We start from the raw sequence: 6,392 nt of genomic DNA, 5'->3' as shown, positions 1-6,392 counted from the left end.
CCGCTTTCTCTGAGAGAAGATCTTGACTGAATCACTTGCTCACCACCCAGGACACAGCTCCTTTCACACCCATTTCATGCCCCCAAACCGTCCTGCCCTGTCTTATCCGTAGATGGCTGCCTCGGGCTGGCACCCCCTCTGACCCAGACAATGCCCTGTAATTATTAGGGTCATGTGACACACAGCCTGGGAGACTTGCCTGGAAGAAATCGTTTCTGGCCCTGTAATAGAAGGCTTGTGAATGTGGCAGACAAAGTTTCTCGGACCCTCTCGTGGTTCTATCAGAGTGACCGCAGAACCAGGAGAAATTGCACGACGCAGATTTTTGTCTGCAGTGGGCAGAGAATGTCATCTCCCAGGCAGTAAAGCCAGGGCTACAAGAAATGGACATTTCTTATAACTCGGTTGGTAACTATTTTGAGAGCCTCATTCTACCTAAGACGGAAAGGATGAGGGCCCAAGCTCACACAGAAAGTTTGGGAGAGCTGGGGTTAGATCCCAGGTGTCCTGGCTTCCTATAGGGACCGCTTTCTGCCTGGTGGGTCAAAAGCTGGCCAGGAGTCCCGGCCGCCTCCCAAGCCGGTGGAACACCCCCGATCATTCAGGGTGTGCCTCCTCACTCCACTGAGGGTCTGCTAGGGGGAGAATTCTGCGCAGCACTTTCTCCACCGGCACCAGTCTGCCTCCCTGGGTCCGTGCCCACGGCCGAGCTCTGTCTTCCCAGACTACTCTAAAGGTACCTCTTTTTTTTTTTCTTTAATTTATAAACATTTGCTTTCATTTTTACTTCTATACATTCTACTTGTTCTTTTTTGAATCCGCCTTTTTGAGTTTGTCTTTTCTTATGTATTTTATTCCTTCTTGTATGAATTTTACATTCTTCCGAAACACCTTGTTGTTATCTTCATCTGAAGTGTCGGGAAAGAGGGAGTCTAACCCTGCTGTGGATGGTGTCTGCTGACTCTCGCTTATTGGAGGGTTCCCTTGTAATTTTGAATTCTGAATTCTCTGTAGGGGAGCTTTGTTCTGGACGCCTCGTGCAGCCTGGATTGAGGCCGTCCCTCCAAAATGGGTCAGTTGGTTTTGCTGGTTCCCTCGAAGCTCTTCATCTGGGATTTACCGTGTTAATTCTTAGCTTGGGGCTCCTAGTTCATGTGGATAGAATAAATTATTTTAAACCCTACGTGAGAATAGATCTTATGTGTATTTCCATCATAATATCATTTTGATTATTGTTTGTTTCCGGCTCCACTCCAGTGTCTCTCTGATTTGGGGCCGAGTCCCCATGCCTAGAGCAGGACTTGGCACATGGTAGATACTTAATAAGTTTTGGAATCGAGAGACAGCAAAGAATTACCCACTTCCAGAGTGTGTGTGTGAATACGGTGTGTCGTCGGCCTGTGTTTGCCCGCTGGAAAATGAGGTTTTATTTCTCACATGACAGGCAGATGCTGTTGGTGGACTTCGTGACTCAGTGGTTTCTAATGTGTCTGCAGTTTTTCGGTCCATTGTCTTAGGGCTGCAGAGTAGCGACTGTAGCTCCAGGATCACAACCACATTGGCTGAAGGAAGGAGAAGGGGTTGGAGTTTAGGGGAGCTTCAATGACCTTTTCCCTTTTATCAGGAAGGTGCGTTTCCCTAGCGCCTAACAGCAAATTTCTGCTTTGATCTCCTTTTCTAGAAATGGGTCACAAGGACACCCCAGAAGCTAGAGGCCTGGAAAGTGACTCCACGGAGAGGTGAGGAAGGAGGGAGGAGAGTTAGGGACACAGATGCGGTGTCTGCCCCAAATGCCGTCCTATATATGTAAAGGACTTGAGAAAACTAAGCCTTCAGAGGAAGGACACTATTCTCTTAGTTATTGATTTATAATTAATAATATAGTGATAATTATCTATGTGACTTTATAATCACTGTGATCCTGTGGGTATCCAGACATTGGACTCTGGAACCACTGGGCACTGAGGTGCCCGTACTCCAGCGTTCTCCCTCCCTCCTCCTTATTCAGTTCAGAGCACTGAAGCCCTTTAAAAGAAAAAAAAAAAAGAACTCCCATTTTCCCAACGTAAGCCACGATCCTGCTCTCATTAACTCCATCCTGAGTGACTTGGCCAGACCCTGCTCCCGCCTGAAGCACGTTGGTGGAGACTATACAAATCAAGGTCCCCGGGCCCATCAGCAGGTCAGTGTCAACGTTTCCTCCAAGGACCTCTGAGATGAAACAGAAGAGCCCCCAAGTCTCGGGCAGACCCTGGAGTGGCTGAAAGAGACTGAGTTTTGTGTTTCTTTTACCCTGACGACTCCACTCGCCGATCTTCCCAGCTTCCTGAGGCTCCCCTCGTCAAGCCCCCCTGCCAGGCAGAGGGCTGCAGGTAGGGTGCAGGTCCTGCAGACTCCCCTGATACAACTACACAGTCGCCGTCTCGGGTGCTGGGATATGAAGAGTCGGGCCTACATCGGAGGTGGCTCTGGGTGCGGGCTGCCGGACTGGTTAGCGGTACGCCGAGAGTCCTTGGGAGCGTGCCCGGCTCTACTACTGAATGGCCCCTGCCAGTTGGCTTGTACACTGCGAGCCTCAGTTTCTTACCATCCAGTGGGGAGGAAACAGTACCAAGCAATGCAGGGTAATGGGGTACGAGCTTGGGAAGGAGACAGGGTGTATCTAAGTGGCGTCTGCTTGGGCCATCACACCATTGCCCAGTGGTGGACATGGAGCACAGCCACTGTCCTAGCCAACGCCTAGAAAGCAGAAGCCCACACAAGGATTGGGTTACTAACGATTTGTTTGGGAGGTGCAGCCCAGAGCGATGAGAGGAAGAAAGCAGGATGGCAGCAAGGGGCGATGTGAGACGCCGTGCGGGAATGTCACCAAGCAGGCTACCGTTCAATATAAGAGGCCTCAGAGAAGCCTGAGCGCTCTCTCGGCAGCTGGTTTTCCTGGTCTGTGTAACTGCAGGTGGAAGGGGAGCTGCACCCTGGGGGAGAGAAGGAAGAAGAGGAAGCCCTGCCTGCCAGCTCGCCTCCATATACCTCTATGGTTAAAGTCCACCCCATAGGCATTAACTCCCCTGGAATTTATGGATTATATTACTTGGTGCCTTGTAGACTCCTCAGGCTAAGGCCTCTGCCTCTCTTTGTGCTGTTTTCTCTCCAAGTCCAAAAATAGAGGGATGCCCAAAGTGCATGGGGACACCAGCCAAGAGAGAGAGAGAGTGTTAGGGAACTTCAGAAGGCACCCAAGGTTTGGATCCCAGTAAGCCAGCTTCTCAGTCGGGAGAGTCTGGGTTGCCAGGTACTAGACCAGCTGGGACCCCAATCCTGTCCTCACCCTTGTGGGTAGGGGCTGACCCGAGTAGGGCTTCTCCTGGAACCAGGGGACCCAGCAGCAGGAGGAGTAGCTTCCTCATAGTCCACAGGGACCCAGAGGCTGAGGTGCAGGGACCTACCCGTGCTCCTCCTAAACACTAGGCTCCTCATGCTGAGCCTGAGCCAGCAGGGCCAATATCCACCTGAAAAGGAGTCTCTCTCTCACCGCATAAAAAAGGGGAAAACAAGGCAGGACCGGGAAGCCCATCCTGGGGGCACAGCCTCCCAGGCCCAACACCTCCCTGCACGTGATGCCAAAAGATGGGAGCCTTGAGTCTCCACTCACGGATGCCAGACTTGTAAATTTCCCATGAGCGAGCCTGTTTTACCCTCGCTCATGGAATTTTACATGACTCGGTAGAGGCACCTAAGCTCCAGCCTAGAGGCTCCATTTGACCATCAGGAAGGATCACCCGCGTGGATCCTGATTTCATGCAGGAGAAGGAACAAATGGCGGTAACACCGACTGGATAAAAAGTCGCAGTGTTCTCCTCTCCTTTCATGGCCCTTATGTGATGGGGATCATGGAGTCCCCAAAGTTTGGATCCAGATCTAAAGAGGGGAGAGAACTGCAGCCGTCTCGTGACAAGGCAAACCAGCTCCGATGACGAAGGGACACTCATTCAGAGGCAGGAAAGAGCTGTCCGCTGCCAGAACTTGACCTAGCTGAGCCCATGAACCCGTCTCTCACAAAGCCACAGGACCTCTCGCGCCCTGTGAGATGGGACTCTCTCACCTTCTGGGAAGCCAGTTTGCCTCAGGGTTCTCAGCCCTCAGCTCAAGGGCATGGAGTCTCATCACCTCCTTTACCCCTGCTTCCCGCTGGGTGCCTCCTGCATTCTCATGAACATGGGCCCAGAGCTGGTGCCAAGGAGTCGAATGATAAAAATGAGTGGGAGGAAAACCCTAAAAATTAGAAAACACAGACTTAATGTTTTCCCAAGAATTTGGGAAGGGCATGGCCCCACTACCATTGCACTGCAGCCTGGGAGCCCCAGTGTTCTCAGGTAGTGGTTTTCCCTCCTTCCATCCACTCTTGGAAGTTCGACTACTGCCGGGGTGCCGGAAATGGGCTTTATCTTCAAATCACCTGTGAAGTAATTAGTTTGTCATAAAATAAAGGCTAATTCTAGTGGAGAAATAATGTTAATAATTATCTCTTGGAGAGACAGACAGAGACAGGACACTGTTCCCAGCGCGCTCTGGGGAAACAGACCGAGTTCCGAGGTGGTGGGATGAGGTGGGGAAGCTTCCTCCTCATGCCCTTTTTGTAGCTTCTCAATTTTTGTATCATGAGAAATCCCAAGTCAGAAAAGGAAAGTTTTAACGCTTATTATGTGAGTTATATCGACCAGTGTGGACAGAAGGAGAAATTTTTAGTGCTGACTTAATGCATTTTAAAAGAACAATAGTTGGGGCACTCCAGCGGGCACAGCTGGTTGTTACCTGCCTTCGGCTCAGGGCGTGATCCCGCGTTCTGGGTTCGAGCCCCACATCAGGCTCTTCTGCTATGAGCCTGCTTCTTCCCCTCTCCCACTCCCCTGCTTGTGTTCCTCTCTCGCTGGCTGTGTCTATCTCTGCTAATAAATAAATAAAATCTTTAAAAAAAAAAAAAAAAGTAAAAACTCCTTCGATAGGAAACTGCTGGATTCGCCTTTCTGCTTCTGTATGCATCAGATACCATATCATTGCATCATTAAGCTTCTGGAAAACTCCACTTATAGGTTCGAAGAGGATGAAAATGCCAGATAATACCTTAGTATTGTAGCCAGAAAGTTGTTTTTGACTTTTCTGAACCCCTGAAACAGTTTCTTGGGATCCAAGGGTTCCCTGGACCTTTATGTTGAGGTCACTGTTCCAAAGGGCTCCTGCCTGCCCTACAGTGCACTCCACTTTTGTTTTTAATATGAAGTCACTTTCACCTTAATACCATAAAGTGATTTGTTTGTTGCAATGAGGATTAATACAGTGGGGTGGACATAAGAATAGATGTTTGTGATGATGATGAAGATGAAGATGATCCCAGAGCTTGGTAGTTGAGCCTCTCATATTTTAAAGATTTATTTATTTATTTGAGAGAGAGGCCGGGCATGAGTATAAGGGGGCAGAGGGGAGGACAGAGAGAGAGAATCTCAAGACAGACTCCGTGCTGAGCGCAGGCCGATGCAGGAGCCCTAATCCCATGACCCTGAGATCATGATCCGAGTCCAAATCAAGAGTCCGAAGCCCAGCCTGCTGAACGACCCAGCGTCCCAAGGTACAGTAATTTGCTTTCCACTCTGCGGATAGAAGAAACTGAGGCTCGGTGGACCTGGCCTGAGAGGCTGTGGAGTTTGGTCTCAATGACAATGATGGGAATAAGCTTTCTGGGGATGCCCAGCCCCTCACACTGATCTCTCTCCTAGGCAGAGATGCAAGTTCAAGACCAGAGACTCCTGCTCACACTGAGGCATCTTCACAGTGTCCTGGAGGAGCTGCGCACGAGAGTGCCCACTGGGAGGATGCCAGGTCGACGGAGGGAGCGTCCTCCATCAGAGCTCGAGGCAGCTTGAAAGGGCCGCGTCTATCTCCTCCAAGGGGCTCGCCCAGCCTCCTCCAAGGGGCAGAGGAGCAGGCGGCTTCCCTCCCTTAACTAGGCCAAGCCTGACCCCCAGGCTTGAACCCTCCCCACCCGTGTCCGAAACTTTGACTATGATGTTGCTGGGGGAGAGCACTGCAATGGGAGTCAGAGGCAGGGCTCTGAGTTCTTCTCTGCCCTCGTCTGTCAGTGGGTCCCCAAACCCATCCGTCAACTCCTTTTCTGTTGCCCTCAGGTTTTGGTGAGCAAAGAAGATATCAGATGTGGACTGCTCTTAGCACTGGCCTCTGGCCAGCTCTGTGACAATAATCGTGCCCTGTGGCATTCCCTCCGCCCCCACCAGGTGATTAAAGAAGAAAGAACTCAGAGTGTGCAGAGGACTTTTTTGTGTTGCCATGGTGAAAACAGAGCCTCTCGCCCCTTCATAGTGACTCCTCAATTGTTTCCT

This window comes from Ursus maritimus, unplaced genomic scaffold, assembly GCF_017311325.1.
Source record: "Ursus maritimus isolate PB19 unplaced genomic scaffold, ASM1731132v1 scaffold_22, whole genome shotgun sequence".
Classification (NCBI taxonomy): domain Eukaryota; kingdom Metazoa; phylum Chordata; class Mammalia; order Carnivora; family Ursidae; genus Ursus; species Ursus maritimus.
Note: the sequence above shows the minus strand (reverse complement) of the source record.